Here is a 26,509-nt window from a genome sequence, read left to right on the forward strand (position 1 = left end):
ACCGCCCTCCAGGAAGAAGAGCTGAGGCTCCAGTGGAGTGCTACATGCCTTCAGGCTGGGAAGCCTGCACTACATTTCCCAGTGAGATCTAGGGTCTGGTCTGGGGACCAGCTCAGAGCAGTTCCCACGGGCTGCCGGATGTGGGGGACATGCATGTCGGGACCTGCAGCTACCAGAGTTAGGTGCCACAGGAGGGAGGATGGGGTCCCCATGGTCCCCTCTGGGGCACATTGTGTGGGCCTCTTTGAAGGGGACTGGAGGGGACAACACCAAGGGTGACTCAGTGACAAGGTTTATGTGTTACTGCTGTGTGGCTTTCCGTGGGACAGACCAAGAGATGATACGGAGTTGAGTTTGGAGACTCCACAGGGCCAGACGCATGCCTGATCCTCACTGAGGCCTCATAGTGGGCTTCTCGGTTCTTCCTCCAGAGCTGGGACCATGGTTCTGGCCCAGGCATGTGCATAGTCCTCACTTTCCTTTTTTGTTTTAAATTAAAATTAATTTTAGTTTAAAAAATGTCCATAGGTGGCTCAGTTGGTTGAGTGTCTGCCTTGGGCTCAGGCCATGATCTCTGGGTCCTGGGATTGAGCCCTCTGTCTTGTTGTCCAACTCCCTGATCAGCAGGGAGTCTGGTTCTCCCCCTGTAGCCCACCCCGCCCGCCACCCTGCTCATGCATACTCTCAACTAAATAAAATACTAAAATATTAAAACATAAATCCATAACATGAAATTTACCATCTTAGCCATTTCTAAGTGTATGGTTCAGTAGTGTTAAGCACATTCATGTTGTATAACCCATCTCCTGAGCACTTTTTATCTTGTAAGGTGGAAATTCTGCACCCACAGAACAACAGCTCCCTAGTCCCCTGTCCCTCCAGCCCCTGGCAGCCACCATTCTACTTTCTGAGAATCTGACTCAGAAAGAATTTGATGACTCTAGGTACTTCATATGAATGGAATCGTGGGGTATTGATCTTTTTGTGACTGGCCTTTCACTAGGCATAAGATCCTCAAGGTGTCACAACCTGTGTCAGAATTTTCTTCCTTTTTGAGGTTTAATACTAGTATTCCACGGTAGGTCTACACCACATTTTATCTAGTCATTCATCCATGGATGGACACTTGAGTCATGTCTGCCCTTTGGCTCGTCCTTACATTTTATTTTTTTAAGATTTTATTTATTTGACAGAGAGAGAGAGAGCACAAGCAGGAGGAGCAGCAGGCAGAGGGAGAAGAAGCAGACTCCCTGCTGAGCAGGGAGCCTGACGCAGAACATGATCCCAGAACCCTGGGATCGTGACTTGAGCCAAAGGCAGACGCTTAACCCACTGAGCCACCCAAGTGCCCCTGGTCCTTTCACTTTTAGAGACCACTAGGCTCTACCATCCAGGAAGGGGCCCAGGGACAGGGCACTCACCACTGTATCTTCGAACTCCTAGCACGTGTCTGACACACAGGAGGAGGTGCTCAGCAAACAGGCTGCATGGCGGAACTGGTAGCTATAGGTAATTTGCCAAAAAGTATCCCAATCCATACAGCTGTCATCTTCCTAGAGATGTGACCTGAGGGTTTCACCTAAGTCCTTGTAATTAATGAAGTGGATGAAATGTTTCAGATTAAAGAGGGATAAAGAAGAAGTGTTTAGGAGTGCCTGGGTGGCTCTGTAGGTTAAACGTCTACCTTGGGCTTATGGCACAATCTCACGGTTGTGGGTTGAGCTCTGCATTGGGCTCCTTGCTTAGTAGGGAGTCTGCTTCTCCCTCTCCCACTCTCTCTGCTTGTGGTCTGTCGAATAAATAAATAAAATCTAAGAGGAAGAGGAAGAGGAAGGAGAAGAGGGGGTTGGGGGAAGGGGAGGGGGTGGGGGAGGGGGAGGAGGAGGAATTAGTAGTAGTGCTCAGCAGGGCGTACCAGTGTCCAGCATTCTCCTGCAAACCTACCTGACTAGATACTCCCAGCCCTTCCTAGAGCACCAGTGCCACCCACAGCCGGGGCTGCCCCTGGGTCCCCTGGCTCATCACAGCCAACAGGCCCCAGGCCCTCAGGCTCATCACCTGTTGCAATGATCCACTTCCACCCCGACCCCATGCTTAAAAAAATACTGATCAGTAAAGTGCTTTTAGAAAATAGGATAAAGGGTGCCTGGGTGGCTCAGTGGATTAAGCCGCTGCCTTCGGCTCAGGTCATGATCTCAGGGTCCTGGGATCGAGTCCCACATCGGGCTCTCTGCTCGGCAGGGAGCCTGCTTCCCGCTCTCTCTCTCTCTCTGCCTGCCTCTCTGCCTACTTGTGATCTCTGTCTGTCAAATAAATAAATACAATCTTTAAAAAAAAAAAAAAAGAAAAGAAAATAGGATAAAGATGGCAACCCTCTTGGGTCCCCTCACTCTCTGGGAGCTTTGTACCATCACTTTGCTATTGCTAAACAAACCTAGGGTGCTTTGGTGGCTCAGTGGGTTAAGCCTCTGCCTTCGGCTCAGGTCATGATCTCAGGGTCCTGGGATGGAGTTCCGCATCGGGCTCTCTGCTCAGCGGGGAGTCTGCTTCCCCCTCTCTCTGCCTGCCTCTCTGCCTACTTGTGATCTCTATCAAATAAATAAATAAAATCTTAAAACAAAACAAAACAAAAGCTTGCTTTGCTTTGCTGCCCTCTCCCCCCAAAATAGGATAAAAAGCCCAAAGTTATTAGGCTCCATTGCATGAACACGTGGACAGTCAGTGGTTTTTTTGGTATTCAATTATTTTTGACCTATAAATCCCCCCATTAACTTTCATATAATTCATTCTGACATTTATGCTCAGCAGGGAGATGACCCCATGGGCTTACCCTAGGGTCCAGTGGGTCAGTCATTCCATGTGAGTTCATAATCCTTGGGCCTGGGGTCTGCCTACTTCTGACGCCACCACAGTGGACAGAGACCAGAAGACCAGAAAGGCCAGAGATCCCAGACCGGCTTGAGGAACCGCAGCTCCTGAGCCCCCACAGCAGGGGTGACTGGAGCACGCAGGGGCCTTACCCACTGTGGCGGGCACTCCTGGGAAGGAGCATATGAAATGCAGTGTTTTGGAAAGTGCCTTCCACAGGGGAGAGCAGGACTGCTGAGTTGAGGTGGGAGGGATCCCAGCTGGCTGAGGGGTGTCTCCTCCCCCGCCGTGAATCCCTGCCCATCCTCAGACCTTCTCATGCCTTGAAAAATGCAGGACCGGAGCTTTGACTTTGAACCCCGTTTTTTCTGCTCTGAGCATCCAGGCCCATGCCCTGTGGCCTGGCCCAGCAGCCCCCACCCCTGGCCTGCCCTAAGAACAGCAGCAGCAGAAGCCCTCCACAGATTGGAAAACCTCCACTTCCAGGAGAGGCCGTGGGACTCTGCAAAGCCCTAGTCCTCTCCCCACGTGTGGTCTGCAGTGATAAGGCCAGGACGGCGGCCAGCCTTGAAAATGCCTTTAGTTAAGAAAAGACCCACGCAGCAGCATTTGGAGGGGTGGCCAGTGGCATGAAGCCCTCCCCGTATAGCACTGCTTTTGTGCTCTGCTTCGAGGTTTTCATTAGGATTTCAGCTCACGGCCAATCTGACTGCAGCTACTGATGGATATTAGCCAAGCTGTTCCCAGGGAATTTTAATTACCATGATAACGATCGCTAATCATTGGCGTTTCCTAAATGGCTGTGGCTGGAGAAGGCGGTGAGTGCCAGGCCCTGTCAGGAAGAAGAGGATCCTAGGGGACCAGCCACTGGGGAGGATGGACAAGGGATGGCCCAAGACCTCTGTCCCTGCTCATTACCCCATCCCTTCCATGTGCTCCTGCCTCTCAAACAACTCGGGAGTGCCCTTGAATGAATTCAGGTGAGGCACCTGGGTCTGCGCAGAGGTACAGTTTGGGGCCTTTGCACATGCTGTTCCTTCCACCTGACATGCCCTTCATCCTCGTCTCCCACCAAGGCAGTGACACTGCCCGTCAGAAGTCTTCTGCACCACCTCGAGCCGAGGCAGAGCACATCTGCCATGCTCCTGGAGGCCACATGCAAATGCAGCAGCTCCAGCATTTTGCCCAGCCAGGGAGCTGGGAGCCCAAGGGTAAGGCTGTGCCCGAGCCACCCCCGTATTCCCAGGGCCCCGCGAGGAGCCGCAGCGTGGCAAGAATGTTGCCGACTGACAAATTGAACGAATAAACGAGGAAGGCAAAGCAAAGGAATCATCCTCAGGGGACAGAACTCAGGCTCTGTCTTTAGGGAGACCATGTTCTGTCTGCTTAACAAGCTCCAGGCTGGCCTGGTCTTGAAAAGCCACAAGAAATGGCCTGTTACAGAGACGTCTTCCTGCTTCCACTTTGGTCTTGTAAAAAGAGTTTCTTAAGGAGTCAACCCACCTGGCAGAGAGGCTGCACAGCCTTCCCTAACTCATTACCTGAACACATATACACACACATATACACACATACATGCACGCACACACAGCATGTCAACCTCCTGGGAACTCCACCAGGCAAGCTAAACTCCATAGCATGGCCAACAGGACCCCAGAACTCTACCAGCCTTGCCTCCCTCACCAGCCCTATCTCTTGCCTCCTCCTGCCCTGCCCTCGGGATCAGCCAGACAGAGCCGCTCCCACTCCCTGACCACATCAAGCTGACTCTTGCTTCCAGGCCTTTGTACCTGTTTTCCTTCTTTCCTCCCTGGGCTGGGATGAAGAAATCCAGCCTTTAGGAAATGACATTTATCCAGAAGCTTCCACAGAACTGTGCAGGTCTCCCACTGCAATGCACACACAGTTCTGACTATCCATGTATATGCCTGTTTCCTGCACCAGATTGAAAGCTCCAAATCTTGTAACAGCAGGATGCACATAGGGCCCCAGTGCCTGAAAGCACACCAAAATCTGCCAGCTGGGGCCATGAGCTCATCTGAATTTCAAGGTTTTATGTAACTCAAGTTCCTTAAGAGAAGCCCTGGCTTAGAGGGTGCCATGGACTGAAGTGGGTCCCATGCCCTAATTCCTATGTTGATGTCCTGGGAGGCAGGGTTTGGAGATGGGTCTTCGGGAGGTAGTTAGTGCCAGATGGGGCCGTAAGGGTGGGTCCCTCATGATGGCATTCATGTCCTTAGAAGAGACAACAGAGAGCTTGCTTCTCTGGCCTCTGTGGGAGGACACACGGAGGGGGCAGCCGTCTGCAGGCCAGGAAGAGTGCTCTCAGTGGGAACCAGCTCTGCCGGAGCTCTGATCTGGGACTTCTAGCCTCCAGAGGGTGAACAGTAAATTCTAGTTGTTTAAGCCTTCCTTCTGTGCTCTCTTGTTATGGCAGCCTGAGCAGAGTAAGACAGAGTGAGAAGCCGGGAGGTTATAGAAGTTTAAAAAATGGCCCCTAATTATTATTCTTTCCTCCCATCAAGAAGTGGGGTCTGTTTCCCCATCCCTCACATCTGCTCTAGGCTTGTGACTTACTTTGACCAACAGATCGTGGTGGGGGGAACACGGGACTTCTGGCCAGATCTCGAGAGGCCAGGCAGCTTCCCTTCTCACTGTCTGGAACACTGTGGCCATCCTGTGAGAGAGCCTTGTCCAGTGTACAAGATGAGAGGCCACATGGAGAAGAACGGAGACACCCCAGCCATAGCCAGCACCTTCTGCAGAGGAGGGAGACTTCTCGGACCCCTCCCCCAGTTGAATGGTCCATGACTGCAACCCTCGGATGACGCTGGGAGGTCTCAGCAGAAGAACCTCCCTGCTGCACCCAGCCCACACTGCAGACTCAAGAGCAAAGAAATGATTGTTGTTTTAAGACATTTAAGGCTCCAGGCCTCTAGCAGGAGGTCCATCTCTATTTAGACACTTCTAGAAAAAGAAATAATCAGGTATGTTGATAACTAATTGACTAAAGTCGGAAAGCTAAACTCAGGGACTTAAAAGCAACAACTGGAGAATAAAAGGCTCCTAGAAGTTAAAAATACAAAGTAGAAATATAAAAATGTAAAATCGGGGCGCCTGGGTGGCTCGTGGGTAAAGCTTCTGCCTTCAGCTTGGGTCATGATCTCAGGGTCATGGGATCGCAGTCCCGCATCTGACTTTCTGCTCAGCGGGGAGCCTGCTTCCTCTTCTCTCTCTGACTGCTTCTCTGCCTGTCTGTCTGTCTGTCTGTCAAATAAATAAATAATCTTTAAAAAAATAAAATAAAATAAAGGCTGAAAGAGAAAAATGAGGAAATTTGGAATGTGGAACACAAAGAGAATGAAACAGAAAAATGTAAAAGAAGTGATAGGGAACAAAAATGCTCAATTTGAGGGATCTAAACTCCTAATAATAGACTTCCCAGAAAGAGAAATTTAAAAAAAAAATTCCTGGACCTGAATAAGAACATGTGTCTTCAGATTAAAGGATTTTTATTGAATATAAGGTAGGAAAAATGAAAAGTTAAAAAAGCAATAGTTATATACTCATAAAATCATTTAGTTCCAAGTATAAAAAAGAAGATCCTAGAAGCTTCCAGAAAGAAACAGACCTATGAGGAAACCAGAATCAGAACAGTATCAGACTTATCATCGACAACACAGGTTGAGAAAAGGTATGCAATCCAGCGTTCTATAATCCAAACTATCAATTGAACATGAGAGCAAAGTAGAGACTTTTTAGATCTGCAAGGACTCCAAGTTTTCCTTACACATTCTCTTTTTAAGAGGCTACTTAATAGAACTGTTTTAGAATGGAAATTGCTCCAGTTCTAAACTCAGTCTTTTTACCCCCACACCCTCTATTGACTTGTGACCCTTCATTTCAAAACAGTATATGGGAAACATTATAGTTTGGTGAGAGTAAGGATATTTTAAAGTGGATATTTTACCATTTTACTGCTATAAAATGAGTTGATTTCAGTTGATCATTTTATTTTTTCGATGGAACTTTTTTCTTTTTTTGGTTGGGGAGAAAGAAATGAATGGAAGAAAAATTATTTTGCTTTTATTTGAATATTGCTACTAACAACTTATAATAAAAGTACATTGCAGGAAGTGAAGAAATATTTTGAAATTTAGCAAAATAGCTACAGTATTCAAGTATCTGAAATTTTAATATGGTGAGTCTTAGCGCTTTAGACTTTCCTATAAGTGACAGTATCTAAGTTATTCTTAATAGTCACAGTCGATAATTCTGCTGACCATAGCAGTTAACCTAAAATTGAAGATATTTATGTGACACGAATAGCCTGTGTTTTAAAAATTAAATATTTTATATAAAATTGGAAAAAAAAAAAAGAGGCTACTTAAGGATGCACTCCAGCAAAATGCAGGTGAAAAACAAAAAAGAGGAAGACGCAGGCTCCTAGAAACAGAGTTTCCAACTCTGGAGGGTGGTAGGAGGAAGTCCCATGAGGTCGGCTCTCAGTAACCAGTGCAGGTTGGAGCCCGAAGAGGGTCTACAGGGGTTTCTGACAGGAAAAGAGAAGGCTCTGCACAACAGAAGGTAAAATCAAAAAGCTGTAAAAGGGCATAACATTTCACTCTCTTGTCTTCTCTGCCCTGGGAGCAGCTCTCCTGCCACAGCCCTCACTCCCTGTGATGTCTGCCTGTGCAAAGTTCATCTCCACCCCCTTCTTGGACAGGAGCACCTCTCACCTCTCACTGTCTGCAGTGGGGCTAAAAGCACAAGGGGCACTGACAGATGGGGTACCCTATAAGAACCTCAGCAGCTTGGCAGCCCCACATCCCCTGACCTCACTTATTCCCAGCAACAGCTTCCAAACCAGTGAATTTCAAGGGACATTGACAGGGAAGTCAAGTTCATTGGGACTGGGACTGCTGTGTTGGGGAACCTCATCATCGGTTAGGCCAGGAATCCCTCTCTGAAGCAAGAGCTCTTCTCCTATGCCATTCTGGGCTTTGCGTTCTTGGAGGCCATGAGGTTCTTTTGCCTGAGGTGGCCTTTCTCATCCTCTTCACTATCTGAAGGAGCTGTCTCCACCTCCCATAAGTCTTTCTCCTGAGTCTCATCTGCCCTGTATGTTCCTTTTCCTATACCTCCCCAGGTAGTCTGCAGAAAGTGATTGGCTTAGGGTTTGACAGAAGGGAGGCAAATAAATACCGTGTTAGTAAGATTTTTTTTTTTTAAAGGGCATAGCATTTCATTATTCTTTTGTCATTGAGGAAGAAAAAAAATCAGTAAAAACCTTCAGGGAAAATTGAATCTCAGACCAGAAAGTCATGATCTAAATACCAGGTCAATTAAAATATGGCATAGGAATGAAAAATTCAAAAGGAATTAATCAGATCATGGTAATTTTCATTTGGGGGATGTAGGGGTCAAGATAATTATCATAAATGTGATCTTCAGGGGTGCCTGAGTGGCTCAGTCGGTTAAGCGTTAACCTTCTATTCAGGTCATAATCCCAGGGTCCTGGGATCGAGTCCTTCATCGGGCTCCCTGCTTAGCGGGGAGTCTGCTTCTCCCTCTCCCTCTGCCTGCTGCTTCCCCTGCTGGTGCTCTCTCTCTGGCAAATAAATAAATCTTTAAAAATATGTGATCTTCACATGCCATCTGACCCTGAGGTGTTTAATTGTTACAAAAAATTAAGAAGTTAAATCCCCAGTAATTGTTGAGCATTATGTATGTGTTATGGACCGTTTTTAGGAGTTTATATACAGTAACTTATTTAACTCTCACCAATATCCCGTCCTGTCGGTATCAGCATAACTCTATTTTACAGACAAGGACACACCCAGTGCAGAGAGAACAGGGAAGACAAGAACATAAACTGGAGCCCATGCAGTCTGGCCTGGGACCTGCCCTCTTCAACTTCTTATAAAATCATGCACGGGTTTGCTAAATCAAATGCTATTTTTGCATTTCTCAACCTGAACTAACTTAGGGACAATGTGTTCTAACTTTTCTTAGATTCTGTATTTGTCTATTTGGCATCCATTGATCACATGGCCAAACTACTGGCCAAAGACATTGCTATTGGCCCTGTGATGTGGTTTTTGCAGGCACGTGAAGGTCATGTGACAAGCCCTCATCCCCACACCGCCAAACACTGCCTTAGTTGACCCTCACCCATCCGGCCAGTATCCCCCTGCCCTAAATCAGTCAGGGCCGCCCTGTATGCCCCAACACCTCCCTAAACTGCTTCAACTAGGCAATCCAAAGACAGTTACCCTGCCCTGCCTTGCCCTTCCTGTAGAAACCCCAGTAAAGTCCCTGGCCTAGGTTTTCCCCTAACTCTTTCCTGCCTCCTGACCAAACCTGGTGCTTCTCCATATAACCCGTGGGTGGCGTGCCCCCTTCTCTTGGAACTATATGCAATAGATTGTTCTTTCAAGGGCATTTGCCTCTGTGTTGTCACTTAGTCACTTTTGTAAATTAAGACCCAGGGAGGGAGAAAGAGAGCATGAGCATGCATAAGCAGGGGGAGAGGCAGAGGGAGAGGGAGGGGGAAAAGCAGGCTCCCCATGGAGCAGGGAGCCAGATATGGGAGTCGATCCCAGGACCCTGGGACCATGACCTGAGCCAAAGGCAGATTTTTCACTGACTGAGCTACCCAGGCACCCCAGGAGTCGGAATTTTGATGATGGGAAACACCTGGATGGTTTTCCAAAGGGAACCGGGGCTTCTAGCACTGGGTCCCTCAGAAAGCAGAAAGGGCTGGGGGCATCGTATGCTATTGGCTGGAGTGCATCTGCTCTCAAAGACAGCTGGCCAGGACCCTCTAACCAGGTTTCCGTGGTGACAAGCTGAGTATGAAAAGCTGTAATTATAGCTAACAGCGACAAGCTGATACCGAGCAAGGCAAGTTGACATGAGATGTGCTGATGTAACACACAAATGCGTTTTTAGTACTAGTTCAAACCAGATTGGGACCATCACACCTTAAAGTTCTGGCTAACGGCTTGATTACCTGCTGCCCTACTCAAGAAGGAAGGAGACTTGGCACTTATATGGTGTGTGTGACTGTGGCATGGACCTGACTGTGTATCTGCTCAGCGTGAGCAGCGAGTGGGGGCAGAGAGTAGGCCACTAGGCCTGTTTCCACACAGAGGCAGCCCAAGGAGCCCCATGGTATCTGCCAGCCCTCAACCCTAGAACAGCAACCTCTACCTGCCCTAGGTAAGGGGGTGTCTCTGTGATCTGGAGTATGGCTGTGATTCTTACCCTGAAAAGGTACTGTGGGTCATATCAGCAAAAAATAGAAAACAGGTGCATCTAGTTTTCCTAAAAAAAAATTGCTCAAAAGTAGAATTCATTTGATCAACAAATGAATTAAAATAAAAAGCTCCTGAGTGGGGAACTTACGGTACCAGAAAATGAACAGTGATCAATGAAATAAAGACAGAATTCAGTCTAAATAACTGGGTACGTATAACTACAAAATGATAAAAATGTGAAGGAAATGATGCTTGAAACATAGATGTAAAATAATCAGCTAACGGGTGCCTGGGTGGTTCCATCGGTTAAGCATCTGCCTTTGGCTCAGGCCATGATCTGGGAGATCATGAGATGGAGCCCCACATCGGGGTCAGGGAGCCTGCTTTTCCCTCTTCCCTTGCTCCTCCCCCCTGCTCATGTTCTCTGTCAAATAAATAAATAAAATCTCTTAAAAAAAATAAAATAATCAGTTAACAAAAGAGACTCTGGGGGCACCTGGGTGGCTCAGTGGGTTAAAGCCTCTGCCTTCGGCTCAGGTCATGATCCCAGGGTCCTGGGATTGAGCCCGGCATCGGGTTCTCCGCTCAGCGGGGAGCCTGCTTCCCCCTTTCTCTCTGCCTGCCTCTCTGCCTACTTGGGATCTCTCTCTCTGTGTCAAATAAGTAAATAAAATCTTAAAAAAAAAAAAAAAAGAGACTCTGACCCAAAATTCCAGATTGTCTCAACAAAAGCAAAAACTGGCTTAAAACTGTAACATACATAGGACTAAACCTAACCAAAGACATAAAGGATCTGCACTCAGAAAAACCACAGAGTACTCATGAAAGAAATGGAGCAAGACACAAAGAAAAGGAAAAACGTTCCATGCTCATGGACTGGAAGAACAAACATTGTGAAAATGTCTAAGCTACCCAGAGTAATCTACACATTCAGTGTATCCCTATCAAAATACCATCAATTTTTTCCACAGAGCTAGAACAAAAATCCTAAAATTTGTATGCAACCAGAAAAGACCCTGAATAGCCAAAGGAATGTTGAAAAGGAAAACCAAAGTTGGTGGCATCACAATTCCAGACTTCAAGCTCTATTACAAAGTTGTAACCATCAAGACAGTATGGTACTGGCACAAAAACAGACACATAGATCAATGGAACAGAATAGAGAGCTCAGAAATGGACCCTCAACTCTACGGCCAACTAATCTTCAACAAAGCAGGAAAGAATGTCCAATGGAAAAAAGACAGCCTCTTTAACAAATGGTGTTGGGAAAATTGGACAGCCACATGCAGAAAAATGAAACTGGACCATTTCCTTACACAACACACAAAAATAGACTCAAAATGGATGAAAGATCTCAATGTGAGACAGGAAAACATCAAAATCCTTGAGGAGAACACAACACAGGCAGCAAAATCTTTGACCTCAGCCACAGCAACTTCTTGCTAGAGACACCGCTAAAGGCAAAGGAAGCAAGGGCAAAAATGAATTGTTGGGACCTCCTCAAAATAAAAAGCTTTTTCTGCACAGCCAACAAAACCAAAAGACAATCTATAGAACGGGAGAAGATATTTGTAAATGTCTTATCAGATAAAGGGCTAGTATCCAAAATCTATCAAGGATTTATCAAACTCAACACCCAAAGAACAAATAACCCAATTAAAAAATGGGCAGAAGACGTGAGCAGACACTTCTCCAAAGAAGACATCCAAATGGCTATAACAGAGACATAAAAAATCACTCGGTATCAGGGAAAAACAAATCAAAACCACAATGAGATACCACCTCACACCAGTCAGAATGGCTAAAATTAACAAGTCAGGAAATGACAGGTGTTGGAGAGGGTGTGGAGAAAGGGGAACCCTCCTACACTGTTGGTGGGAATGCAAGCTGGTGCAGCCACTCTGGAAAACAGTATGGAGGTTCCTCAAAAAGTTGAAAACAGAGCTACCCCACGACCCAGCAATCGCACTACTGGGTATTAACCCTAAAGATACAAATTTAGGGACCCTAAGGGGCACGTGCACCCAAATGTTTATAGCAGCAATGTCCACAATAGCCAAACTATGGATAAAGAAGAAGTGGTATATATACACAATGGAAAAAAAAGAAAAGAAAAGAAAAAGAAAAAGAAATCTGACCATTTGCAATGACATGGATGGAACTAGAGGGTATTATGCTAAGTGAAATAAGTTAATTAGAGAAAGACAATTATCATATAATTTCACACATATGTGAAATGTAAGAAACAAAACAGAAGAGTATAGGGGAAAGGAGCGAAAAATAAAACAAGACCAAATCAGAGAGGGAGACAAATCATGAGAGAATCTTAGTCATAGGAAACAAACTGAGGGGTGCTGGAAGGGATGGGGGAAACCGGGTGATGGGCATTAGGAGGGCACGTGATGCGATGAGCACTGGGTGTTGCCTACAACTGATGAATCACTGACCTCTACCTCTGAAACTAATGCAATGTATGTTAATTAACTGATTTTTAAATAAGTTTTAAAAAAGTGGCTGATATGTCTGCTCATGTCTGGGCTCCTCATTCTCAGAGGCCAAGGGGTGTTAACAGACACTCTATTATAACGTAAGCAATTAGACAAATACTGCCTTAAATATTTAAAAACTTCTATAGGTAAGTACACACTTATCCATCCCTTTAAGGTAACCAACAGAACTAAAACTAGGAGAAAGTTTTGTCATCCCAAAATACATGATTTTCTGAATTTTTTTTCTTTCTCTTCCTGCTTCCCTCATTCCCTCTCTCTCTCTTATTTTGAAAATGTTCTCCTTTTCCTTGCCATTTTTGCTCTGTACAAACTGAGTTTAGAGCGGCCATCTTTCCTCATTGCTGGCTTCTCTTATGTCAGAAAGATGACGCTTACAATCAGCCTCTGAAGACGGAGCAGATATTAATTCAAACAACATTCATTCAGCACTGCCTCTGTGTTAAGACAGAGCCATGGAAGAAAAGATTGCATGTGTGTGCAAATGAGTGGCCCGTGGCATAAAGCCACCCCAGACTGAGGGCCACGGCCAAATTTTTCTACCACCGGAGACGATGTTTCATGCCCTGCCTTCAGGAGCCGTTCCTTTCTGACGGTCATCCCTATATCCATCCCCCAAGGGCCTAGAGGGTAAAACCTAGCCAGCTTGCACCAATAAAGGCCTTCGAGTAGCCCCAGAGCCGCGGGACAGAGCTCTCCTACTGCAGGCTCTCCACTTACCCCTTGGGAAGTGCTAACTCATGACTGACATGCTCCAGAAAGCTAAGTGAAACCCCTCCTGGCAGTATTTGTATTTTAAAGGATAAAGATTTTTAAAGGATACTACTTGGGGTGCCTGGGTGGCTCAGTCATTAAGCGTCTGCCTTCGCCTCAGGTCATGATTCCAGCGTCCTGGGATTGAGCCCCACAAAAGGCTCCCTGCTCCTACTTCTCCCTCTCCCGCTTCCCCTGCTTGTATTCCCATTCTGTCTCTGTCAAATAAATAAATAAATAAAATAAAAAATAAGAAATCAAGGATAGTACTTTATAGCCTCCAGAGCGTGTGTGTGTGTGTTTGTCGGGGAGTCTGGCTATCTCCTCTAGGCTCCCGCGCATCCTGTCTGGACAGTCTCCTGCTTCCGGGGTACTGCTGGGGGCTGGCGGGTTCCCCACACTGGAGCCAGGCCTGCGCCTCATCAGGAGACATGCTGGAAATCAAGCCTCAGCCAAGATGGAGCTCACACCTGACCTCTCTGCCAACCCCACCACAGCCTGAGAGTGTGAGGGAGCCCTTGTGAATTTTCTTCTCATTTCAAGTGGTTTTTGAGTAAGCAGATCAGTCTGGAAGGCAAGCAATTGGCAGTGTAGTGGAACAGAAAAAAATGCAGTGAGAAAGACTCTTCTGAGGGTGTTATCTGTTTTCTTGACAGATAATTTAAACACCTTGGCTAGACTATTTCAGAACCAAAGGAAATGCTCTGGCTTCCATTAACCCCTGGCAAGGGGCTCGCTCCTGGGAGGCTTCCTCACAATTCCTGGTGAGGAGTGTTTGCCAGCTTCGGAGGGAGGTGGCTCTCTGTGGCTGTGGCGGGGCTGTGTGGGATGGGCCAGCCTCCACCTGGGGCCTCACCCCTTCCTCACTGCCTCAGCTCTGGGGCTGCGTGTCCCCCAGGTGCTGTCCTGGCCCCCCACGTCTCCCCATCACCTGTGAGATGGAAAGGTCCCCGCAAACCACCGAAAGCAGGGACCACCCCTCCCGCCACAGGGTATAATCAGCATGTCCAATGTTCTGATTCCAGCTCTATTCATTCCCCACGTGCAGCAAGATAGTTAAATATTAATATTAATATGATAGTTAAATACTTCCCCCATCTTCCTTCTCTATCGGGTTCCGCAGGCCATCTTGTCCCCGTTTTTGGAGTGGTCTAGCGAGGTCACCAAATCTGAGGACAGGCTCAGGACACTTTCACAACTGTGGTTAATTACTTGCTTTGTCAACAGAGCCTGCGGGCCCGCTCTTACTCTTCATTTGCCGGCAGCCTGAAATCCCTCTGCACCCCAAATATTTAACTGTCTTGCCTGTTCTAAGCCAGATTTGAGAGGGCAAGCGTGTTGTGGTGGTGTTTGGCCACGGAGCCCGCCTCTGTCCCCAGATGGAGTGGGCCGCACGCGGGAAATGAATAGAGCTGGAACCAGAAAATTGGACAGGCCAATTATACCCAGCCAGGTCTTTTCAGAGGAGCTCTGTGATTTTGATTCAATTCCCAGAACAACAAACATGACTGTGTTTAAACACAGGCTCAGAAACGTATTCCACGGCCAATGTGAAAGTGTTTCTGGGCTGACCGCTCCCCGGCAGGACTGGTGGGCCTCTTGGGAATGCTTTCCTCGGCTACGGATCTGATTATTGCTTCATTTCCAATGGCTCTTGCTCCTTCTTGGGGGAAAACCAAGAATTCTGAGGTTCTATGGCCTTGTCTGTCTTCCAGAGACATGGTGGTTTCTCTTTGTTTGCAGCTTTCTCCCCTCCTGCCTTCTGAGAGAGCTTTAAAGGTTTTGTTCTTAGCACCGACTCAAGCTTTTTGGGGTCTGGTTTTTGCAATCCCCTGTTACCTTTAAGGGGTGTACTGTGAAATCTAGCATCCACACGAAACTGCATGAAAACACAGTATATTTCAAACAATTATACTCAAGTAAACACCTGTGAACTGGTGAAGAAATTAAGTATTACTGAATCTGAGAAGCCCCTCTAAGCCCTCCCTGTCTTCCAGAGGAAGCCACTAGGAACCTTGTGTTGGGGCGCCTGGGTGGCTCAGTCGGTAAGCGTCTGCCCTCTGCTCAGGTCATGATCCTGGGGTCCTGGGATCGAGCCCTGCATGAGGCTCCCTGCTCAGCAGGAAGCCTAGTTCTCCCTCTCCTACTTCCCCCTGCTTGTGTTCCCTCTCTTGTCTCTGTCAAAAAAAAAGTGGCGGGGGAGGAGAAAAACTTTCCAACATCTCGAGACAGGCTCTCTTAAAAAAAAAAAAATCTTGTGTTAAGCAATCCCTTGTTTTTCTATTAAACAACAACAAAACAAAAAACGAAAAACCACCTATGTGTGCCTTTCTAAATAAGATAGTATTTACTATTACTTGTTTCTGAACATCATATTCTTGGATCACTGTGTATTCTTTGGTGATTTTTTTCCTTTTGCTTATTGTGTTTCTAATTCATCCTTTGATGAGTTTAGCTGCTGTTCTTTTTTCACTGCTATATATTATTCCATAGCCACGATTTATCTATCCACTGCACTGTGAAAGGCCATTTGGGCTGTCTGCAGTTTTTTGCTGTAACAAAATATACTGCTACATGCACTCTTGGTCATGTTCTCCTGAGGAGCACTGTGAGAGTGTCTCTAGGTCATACAACCAGGAGTTGGGGGTGACGTGGGACATCGTGCATAGGAGATGATATGCAAAAGGTACCAGGTGCAGTGTGGAGATGAACCAGCCGGGACTCCTACCAAAAGGACTACTCTGATTTAGTTTGTAGACAAGGGAGCATCAGGATCTGGCCCATGACTGTGACAAAATCCTCAAGTTGATGCAGGTTGGAAGAGCTGGCAAAGTTCAAGGGTCAAGGGGACAACCAGGTGCTGGGACTCAAAGCCAGGTTCGGAGATGCAGATGGTTATTAGAAAGCAGTCAGGGCCAGGCTGGGCTTCAGTTCTGGGTGCATCAGCCTGGTCTGGGATGTAATGACCTACAAAGTTGAAACAAGAAGAAGCAGGGCAGGAATCCAGGAGTCCCCCGAGGGGCAGAGGGAATGACTACTTTGGCAATGAAGCGGAGAGAGGTTGAGGACCACCTCTATTCATGCATCCTGTCTCCCTCCAGCCCTGGAGCTGTCCTGGAATAGGGGGGCTGAGGGCCTATTCTTGAGAGCAGTGGTCACTGGTCTGGTAGAAAATCAGGAGCAAAAAGCTGGTCTAGTTGCAAGAGCCTGTGAGACAGCCAGGTTCAAATGCTAGCTATTTGTGTCCTTCCTGTGTCACCTTGGACTTGTCACTTGAGGTCCCAGAGCTTCCATTTGGCTGGAAAGTGGGGATACAAACCCCCATGCCTGGCCCAGAGGAGGATCCCAACAAAGGCCAATTCTTTTCTGCTTTGTTTTTTGACAGAGGGATCTTCTGGCACTGTGGCAGGTCATGTGACTTGAGTTATTTCGTTAGAAGAGGGGATGGATATGTTTTTCCGGGGCTGGGCACCACCTAGGAGCTTAATAAATACTTCCTGAAGGATGGAGTCACACTCTACTCCCTAGTCTCCATCTGCAAGACAGCTGGCTGGGGGAGGGGCATAATCGTGCCAGCCAATGTCATTTGGCATCTGAAAAACGGGCAGGAAAATCTGATGATCCAAATTTTTATTCAAATTAATGCAGGAAAACAACCAAATTATATTCTTTCTCCCTAGCTTTTCGCCCACCTCCCAGGGACACATACATGATGATATCATAGCAAAGAAGCCACGAAAACCAGGTCATAGAGGTCTAATAACAGGGGCATGGGAGCAGAGCTGGGTTGTGGTGTCACGATACCCACATACCCACAGTGACAGTGAAGCTGGACTGTACCATGTTATGCTATAGATGAGGCTAGTCACACAGATCACAAAGTTCCTAAGCCCACAGACCACTGAGCACCATGAGGTGGCTGAGTAAGTGGGGGGCACCCACGATGTGACAGAGCCAAGCGTTAGGAGCTATGGGCCATGCTCCTGGTAAGGCTTCGTAGCTGGCCACATCAACCCATCTCCCTACTTCCTACGGTCAAAGGCCCCCCCACCTCCTGTCAAGCCCCCCTTCCTCCCCCACCCCCGGAGTGGAACTCAGGACTTTGACTTTGGAAGGGGGGTTATCTGACCAGCTCCATGCTGCTCTGTGAACACGTCGGCACAGCGTGTCCCCATCCTGGACAGTTCCTCCCCCAGAGCCCCTGGCCTCCCTGCTCTACCTTCTTTAGGTCTTTGCTCACATCTTACCTTCTCAGAGAGGTCCATCCTGGTCAGTCTCCACCCTTCCCCCTTTTTACATTTTTATTTTTTTAAGATTTTATTTAGTTATTTATTTGAAAGAGACCGAGCGAGAGAGCACAAGCAGGGGAAGCAGCAGAGGGAGAAGCAGACTCCTCGCTGAGCAGGGAGCCCAATGTAGGGCTTAATCCCAGAGTCCTGAGATCATGACCTGAGCTGAAGGCAGATGCTTAACCAAGGGAGCCACCCAGGTGCCCCTCTCCCCCCTCTTTTAAAACTGTGGTTAAAATATATATTACATAAATCTTACCATTCTGCCCATTTTTAGCTACACAGTCCAGGGCTATTAAGTACACTCACAAGGTCGTCTCCAGACCTTTATCAGTTTCATCTGAAACTCTGGCCCATGAAAGAGTACTTCCTCCTTCCCCCAAGCCCCAGCCCCTGGCAACCACAATTCTACCTTTTATGAGTGTGACTACTCTAAGGAGCCCACATACATGGGGTCCTACAATATTGGTCCTTCTGTGTCTAGCTTATTTCCCTTAGCATAATGTCCTCCAGGTTCTTCCATGTTGTAGCGTGTGTCAGAATTCCATTCCTTTTTAAGACTCGGTACTATGAGCAATAATCAATACACACAACACGTTGTCCATCCATTCATCAACAGACGACACCTGGGCTGTTTCCACCTGCAGGCTGATGTGAATAATGTGGCAATGAACATTAGTGGACAATGTCTGTTGGAATCCCTGCTTTCGGTTCTTTAGGGGATACGCCCAGAAGGAAAACTGGTAGGTCACTAATCTGCTGAGATGCTGCTTGTCCACAAAGGCTCCAGTGTTCCACATTCCCCCCAGCAGTGTGCATCCTCACCAACACGTACTATTTTCTGTTTTTTTTGTTTTGTTTTGTTTTGTTTTTAGGATTTTATGTATTCATTTGATAGAGTGAGAGAAGGCACAGCAAGGAGAGAAGCAGCAGAGGAAGAGGGAGAAGCAGGCTCCCCGATGAACAAGGAGCCTGATTTGGGGCTCGATCCCAGAGCCCCGGGATCATGACCTGAGATGAAGGCAGACGCTTAACCAACGAAGCCACCCAGGCACCCCAAATTCTTGCTTTTTCAATATCAGCTATCCTAATTAGGTGGTGACGCCCTCCCCATCCCGCGCCCACCACTCCTGATCCTTGGCTCTGTTCCTCTTTTTTTTTCCCATTCAGAATCTGACAGCCTATATAATTGCTTATCGATTAGTTCAGTTACGTTCATTGTCTGTTCTCTCTCTTCTCCCCCAGCCCCTGCTAGGATGTAAACTCCAGGTACAGGTATTTGGCTGTTTTGTTCACTGCTATGTTCCAAGGGCCTAAAATAGTACCTGGCACATAGTGAGTCCTCCATGATGAGTGAATGAACAAATGAACAAACGGAAGAACAGGAAGTTGAGTTGTTAGAAGCTCTGGAGGCAGACACTCCTGCTCTAACTCCTGGTCCTATCAATTACCACCTGGTGTCTTTGGGCAAGTGACCTCCTTTCTCTAAGCCTCAGTTCCAGCATCTTTCCCACAAGGACAATAATGAGTACCTCACCGGGCTGCTGAGAGGCTGAAGCTAGATATTCACTGTCTGGACCACAGTGGGAGCCCAGTTAATGTCCATACTCAGTGCTGGACTGGGTTCCTCTGGAGTGCACCAGCAGGACAATGGGGCCAGTGGCCAAGAGCACAGTAGTGATAAAGTCCTCTCTGCAGTGCACAGATACAGGTGCGGGCAGGAACCTCAAATAAGGGGTGGGGAAGAGGGCGGGAGATGACTCTGCCCTTTCCCCACAGGAGGAAGGCGGGGCTAGTTGACCCCAGGATCCTACTTCTTCTGCCACTTCCATGTTTGTGGGAGGCCAGGAGCCTGCACCAACGGTCTGCCTGGCACAGCCACGGAGTGTGGGAGGCGACCAACACACCGAGGAAGTATGACCATCCGGGTCCCCCTGGCACGCTGTGACAGCAGCCCAGAGCCAGACACAGATGGTGGGGCCCTCAAGCAGCCACCCGCCTGCCTCCTCGAGTGCCAGCCACCCACTCCTGAGCACACCCATGGGTCTCTGGAGGGGGCCCTCTGGCAAAGCTGTTTGCAGCAAAAATCCAAACTGCAAGCAACAGCAGGACCGGGAGAGAAGCAGCGTGGGGAAGCAGATGGCAGTTTTGCAGGGAGCGCAGGCTGCTGGCCTGGGAAGCAGGTGCCATGGGGGTGCTGGGCTCAGCAGGCGTGGCTGCCTCCCACTGGCACTGGCTGGCAGTGAGGGGAGCCCCTGCTTCTCCTGGCCTCCCACAGGCCTGTGCCAAGGTGGACCCTCTCCCAGGTGCTTATCTGGGCTATACTGGTCAGGCTAGGCAATTTAGAGATGATTTTTTAAAAAAGATTTTATTTATTTATTAGAGAGAGACACAGAGATAGCACAAGCAGGGGAGAGGGAGACACAGACTCCCCACTGAGCTGGGAGCCCAATGTGGGGCTGTATAAGGGGCTCGATCCCAGGACCCTGGGATCCTGATATGAGCCGAAGGCAGATGCTTAACCATCTGAGCCACTCAGGTACCCCAATTTAGAGATGATTTAAAGACCACCACGGGAAGCCACTTTCCTACCTAAAAAACACCTTTCCAGTCAATCAACAAACAGGAGAGAGGGGCCAGGAGTTGAGAATACAGACTCCGTGCCAACGGGCATCCAGGTGGGACCCCAGCCAAGGCTAGCTGTGATGAGACTTTGGGAAATCAAAAGCACCCTGCTGGGAAAAGGTTCTGAAGTGATCTGAACAGGGAACCCTCTTTCCTTTTTTTGCAAACGTCTCTTTCAATTGGGAAACATTTCCTGAGTCCTTTTATATGCAGAGCGCTGCAGGAAGCGGAGTAAGTGTTGGTGTGGCCTGGACTCCACTGAGTTATAATCAGGATGCAGAGTGAAACTGCAAAGGCAAAGCAAACGCTCTAATTGTATTAATCAGCTTTCAATTGCTTACAAATTGGTCTTCTCCCCTTCCTAGCTCAGCCCCCTTGCAGACTGCCTGCATTCTCAAAGCCTTACTCCAAAGCTATAGCCTCTGAAAAGAGGCTAGCGGAATGGTTTCTAGAATCCTGGGGAATTTAGAGTCTAATTAACTTTTCCATGGATTACAGTAGAACTCTGAGTGAGTCACTCATTTTTTTTTTAAATGAATTGGGATTAAAGGCTAAACAAGAAATGAAATGATTTCCGCCTTGCAACGTCATGTGCTTAGAAGCCCACTAACACATTCAGGAAAGCATGTGAAGAAAGGGCAGAAGGACACCAGCCAAGGAGGAATCTGACGGTCAACCTACATACAGCTGGTCCCCCATCAGACGACAGAGTGGGCCAGATGGGAAGCACATCACTGGTCCACCTAGCAGGGATGGTGGGGGGCAAGGGTCCAAAGCCTTCCCGGCATGTCTGTGGGTTTCTGGTGCTGTGGAGGAGCTGTCTCCCTCCCCCAACCCTGTATTCATTGATGGGAGAGAGACTCCCAGAAAAGAACCAGGTGTGGGAAGGAACTGGCATAGTGAGCTGCATCTGGGAAGGTGTGCTTCTTTAAGGCTCAACAGTGGGAGAGCAGGGATAGGCAGGAAGGACAAACTAGGCCTGCAGATTTCTCCATCCCCCCTAGACCCAATGGCCAGAAGGCCAGGTCACAGGAGAGCCATGGTGCGCCTTGGGGGGAGTGAAATCCCTGACAAAGGACAGGGTTTGCTAGCCGTGCATGTGCTGTCTCAGGTAAATCCCGAGTCTGCAGCACTCACAGCGTCTGAAGGTGGACGGATGCGTGTGCACCAAGACAAACACAGACCTCCAAAGTCAGAACGGGGGAATTGAAAATGATCTGGTAGAAGACCATGGATACAGAAGACAGAGAATGGAAATGCACCCTTCAAATTAAAAGTGCCCCCAAGAAGAAACAAGAATGGTTGAGAACGAAGCAACAAGCAAAAACATAGTTGAAACACTTTCTGGAGTCCAAGATCCCAGTCTATCTTTTCTAGACCACAATCAATGAAAATGACCCAGGCATATCCAGACAAAATTTTTCATTTCCCAATATATACATATAAGTAACACCTCCAGGTTATTTAGAGAGGAATAAAAGCAAAGTCTGGCTTCAGACTTCTCCCCCGTGTCTGTGCTTGCCGTGAAAACTACTTTCTGTTGTGCATTGGATCCTGTCATCCCGCCTTCTCTTTTTCTCAGTTTTGCCTTCATGGGCTTCATCTACTTGGAGGCTCAGCTGCACGCTCGAAACGATCCTCTGGCTCCCAAGGTCCTCTTTGGGGTTCTACAGCCGTGCCTGAAGTGCCATTTAACCAGTCTACTGAGGGCCACTTCACGTTCCCTTCGGGTCTGTCTGTCCATCCTTCCCTTCTTCCGCCCCTCCCTTCCTTGCCTCCCTCCTTCCCTTCCATTTATTTATTTATTTTAGAGAAAGAGAAGAGTGGAGGGGAGAGACAGAGAGAGAGAGAGAACCGAGCCAACTTGGTGCTGAGCCTGACGCGGGATTTGACCTCAAGACCCTGAGATCATGACCTGAGATGAAACCAAGAATCAACTGCAACTCCCAGGTGCCAGCCGTGCCCCCTCTTTCTGGTTCTTTAAATCTCGAACACATGTCCAAGTTTATTAAATTGCCAACAAGGAAATCAGAAAAGTGACTACAGAGTGTGCCTGTTCAAGGAGGGAATGGAGATGGGAGTGGGGGAGGGGAGTGGGGAGATCCAATGCTTATGTAGCAGCAAGTTGAAAAAAGGCTAATTGGGTAAAAACTGTATTGTGTGGTCACAAAAACATAAAGACATCATATTCATGACAGTTGGTAGAGCAGAAATAGGGCCTTGGGACTCCAGGCTGTTGGGAGTGACAACCAGGGATCAAAAATAAAAAACAATTGATACGAAGCAAATGATATGGGGCTGCCTGGATGGCTCAGTGGGTTAAGCCTCTGCCTTTGGCTCAGGTCATGATCTCAGGGTCCTGGGATCGAGCCCCACATCGGGCTCCCTGCTCAGTGAGCAGCCTGCTTCCCTCTCTCTGCCTACCTCCCTCTCTGCCTACTTGTGATCTCTGTCTGTCAAATAAATAAAGAAATAATAATAAAAAAAAAAGCAAATGATAAGGAAGCCTATGTAGCTGTTAATGGGAATGACATTAAATTATTGTTCTAGAAAACTACCAAATTAAGTTCAATTGAGTTTTTAAATTTATTAATAAAATTTTTCATTTTTATTTACTTCTTAAAGATTTTATTTATTTGAGAGAGAGAGAGAGAATGAGAGAGAGAGAGCATAAGGAGGGAAGGAGAGACAGACTCCCTACTGAGCAGGAAGCCCGATGCGGAACTGGATCCTGGGACTCCAGGACCATGACCTGAGCTGAAAGCAGTTGCTTAACCAACTGAGCCACCCAAGCACCCCACATTTTTCATTTTTTAAAAATGAAAATGGTTCGTTTTTTTTCAAATGAACCATTTGAAATTCTTGGAAGGGAATTTCACTTGGTTTATTTTTCAAATTTGGTGATTCCTTTCTCAAAGGTCCTATTTGTTTGATGTGGTTTCTCTTCCTTCTCTTATCTCTTTTATGTCACTAATTTTAAAAATGTATTTATATTTCTAGTTTCTTTATTTTCTCCCATTCTCTGGATACCAGTCCTACTTGTTGCATTTGCTGACTCTCCCTCATGGTGATTCTTTCCACATGTGGTTGGCGGACAAGGGACAAAAGCCACAGAATTCAGAGTGAGAAAGATTATCAATTCTACCATCAGTCACGTGTCTTTTTTGTATAAAGGCAAGAGCTAGTGAGGCATCTGCGTGACTCAGTCAGTTAAGCAGCCTACTCTTGATTTGGCTCAGGTCATGATCTCAGGGTTGTGAGGTCGAGCCCCATGCTGGGCTCGGTGTTCAGTGGTGAGTCTGCTTAGAATTCTTTGTCTCCCTTCCCTCCACCCCGTCCCTACTCTCCATCTCTCAAATAAGTAAATAAATAAATCCTTTCAAAAAATTAAAAAATAAAAGCAAGGGTTATTACTAGATAGAAAAAGACATACCATGCATGAGCCCTTATTTATGACTACACAAAATTATATGCCAGCTAATTATGGAATAAATCAAAAGTAGTAACATAAAGGTCTGTAAGAAAAGAGGGAGGGTGCCTGGGTGGCTCAGTGGGTTGGGCCACTGCCTTTGGCTCGGGTCATGATCTCGGGGTCCTGGGATCGAGTCCCGCATCTGGCTCTCTGCTCAGCAGGCAGCCTGCTTCCCTCTCTCTCTCTCCCTGCCTCTCTGCCTACTTGTGATCTCTCTCTGTCAAATAAATAAATAAATCTTAAAAAAAAAAAAAAAGAAAAGAGGGAATATAAATGCTGCTATTTATTTTTCTCTTCCAAGAATCCATTCTGAGGATATAATTTTAAATGCAGGCAAGAAGTTATGTACAGATATATACCGTGGTTCTTAATAAGGGGGAAAAAAAAGGAAATAACTTAGATATCCTAAATAACCAAATGTAGCCATATGCAGAATGTTTTCAAAGAGTTAATGACTGTGCTGAAAACTACTTATGATACAATGTTAATTTTTTAAAATTTTATTTATTTATTTGAAAGACAGAGATCACAAGCAGGCAGAGAAGCAGGCAGAGAGAGAGAGTGGAGGAAGCAGGCTGTCTGCGGAGCAGAGAGCCCGATGTGGGGCTCGATCCCAAGACCCTGGGATCATGACCTGAGCTGAAGGCAGAGGCTTTAACCCACTGAGCCACCCAGGCACCCCTACAATGTTAATTTTAAAACATAGGTTCAATAATATAAAGAAATAAGGCAGAAGAAAGACCGGAAGTAAACATGCCAAGATGTTTGTTAGCAGTGATTGTCTCTGGATCCTAAGATTTTCCATTCTGGGGGAGGGGGAGTGTATTTCTTTATGCTTTTTGATATACTGTAAATGTCAATAATCCACATTAACTTCATAATCAGAAAAGAGTAAAGTATGTAATGTTAAAAAAAATGAAAACTTTAGGGCACCTGGCTGTTTCAGTTGGTGGAGCATGTGACTCTTAATCTTGAGGTTGTGGGTTTGAGCCCCACGTTGGGCATACAGATTACTTAAAAATAAAAACAACAGGGGTGCCTGGGTGGCTCAGTGGTTGGGCCTCTGCCTTCAGTTCAGGTCATGATCTCGGGGTCCTGGGATTGAGCTCCGCATCGGGCTCTCTCTGCTCGGTGGGAAGCCTGCTTCCCTCTCTCTCTCTCTCTCTCTCTCTCTCTCTCTCTCCCTGCTTGTGATCTCTGTCAAAAAAATAAATAAAATCTTAAAAAAAAAATAAATAAAAACAACAGGGGCACCTGGGTGGCTCCATCAGTTAAGCGTCTGCCTTCTGCTCAGGTCATGATCTCAGGGTCCTGGGATTGAGCCCCCCATCGGGCTTCCTGCTCAGTGGGGAGCCTGCTTCTCCCTCTCCTTCTGCCCCTCCCCATTGCTTGTGCTCTTGCTCACACAATCTCTTTCAAATGAATAAATTTTTTAAAATCTAAAAAAAATAAAAATAAGAAATGAAAATTTCAAGGAGTAGCAACAGCTAAGAATTTAAATATCTAGGATAATATTAACTAGGAGAGCTGAAATACCGTCATACTAACTTTGACATTATAATAGACCATTTATTCTCAAAACAATAGCCAGAGTATCCTTTAAAAAGAGGTAGGGGAGGGGCACCTGGGTGGCTCAGTGGGTTAAACCTCTGCCTTTGGCTCAGGTCATGATCTCAGGGTCCTGGGATCGATTCCCACATTGGGCTCTCTGCTCCATGGGGAGCCTGCTTCCTCCTCTCTCTCTGCTTGCCTCTCTGCCCACTTGTGATCTCTCTCTGTCAAATAAATAAAATCTTAAAAAAATAAAAAAGAGGTAGGGGATTCAGGTCATGTCTCTACTCTGTTCAAGACCGTCCAAGTATTGCCCCTTCCACTCAGAGCAAAAGCCAAAGTCCTTACACCGGCCTACAAGGACCAACGTGCTCTGACTCCCTGCCACATCTCTGACCTCCTCTTCCAGTCACACTGGCTTCCTTGCTGTTCCTCAAGCCTACCAAGGACTGCCTGCCTCAGGGCCTTTGCACTCACTATACCCTCCACTTGGAATACTTTCCAATCACAGAACAACATAGTGTGCTCAAATGCCATCTCATCCATGAACCCTTCCCTGACCACCATATAAAACACAGCAGCTACCTGCCACATTCCCAGCACCCTCCCCCCTTTACCCTGAGCACCTTGTCACCATCTGTGACATGGCAGGATTTATGATGTCGGTGGTCTCCCTCTCCCACGAGAGGAGCTACTTTGCCTAGCACATAGAAGATGCTCGGTAAATACATGTTGGATGCTCATATGGATAAGCGCATTAAATTGGGGCTGAAGTTCACATTGGTGGGGCTGAAGTACATAGAGCAGGCAGCAACACCAACCTGAAAGCACCCGGGACCTTTAACCAGCACCCAGGAAAAAAATCTGGACAATTACAGCCAGAGAGGACAAGGAGGGACATGTCAAAAGGAGAGGCAGATCTGAGCGTCTAGACACAAAAATATGAGTCTCCACCAGAAAACTCAGGTTCTCCCATCAGGATGTGGCTTCTGCCGCAGGACAGAACTCCACGTTTTTATCACAGGCTCAGAAACAGCTCTAAGTGGCACTTAAAATGACATTTTAAATGCTTTCTATTTAACTATCTCTTTGTTGTGATTAGATAATTTTTTCTAAGACAAAAAGGCATGAGGAAACCAATTACCCTGTCACTCTCCCACCCCCAAAGCAGCCCCTGGATAC

The 26,509-nt window shown here is 47.0% G+C and overlaps 1 protein-coding gene and 1 pseudogene across 15 annotated transcripts in view; one reads left to right on the plus strand and one right to left on the minus strand.

The window, feature by feature from the left end:
* Positions 1-26,509, minus strand: part of RPH3AL (rabphilin 3A like (without C2 domains)) — a 169,452-nt gene that overhangs the window by 28,735 nt on the left and 114,208 nt on the right. The gene's annotated exons all lie outside the window — the stretch shown is intronic.
* LOC309850729 (ATP synthase F(0) complex subunit C2, mitochondrial pseudogene) lies at positions 6,796-7,992 on the plus strand (annotated as a pseudogene). Its single transcript has one exon. The product of its transcript is annotated as an ATP synthase F(0) complex subunit C2, mitochondrial pseudogene (transcript).

This window comes from Mustela nivalis (genome assembly GCF_964662115.1).
Source record: "Mustela nivalis genome assembly, chromosome: 17".
Classification (NCBI taxonomy): Eukaryota; Metazoa; Chordata; class Mammalia; order Carnivora; family Mustelidae; genus Mustela; species Mustela nivalis.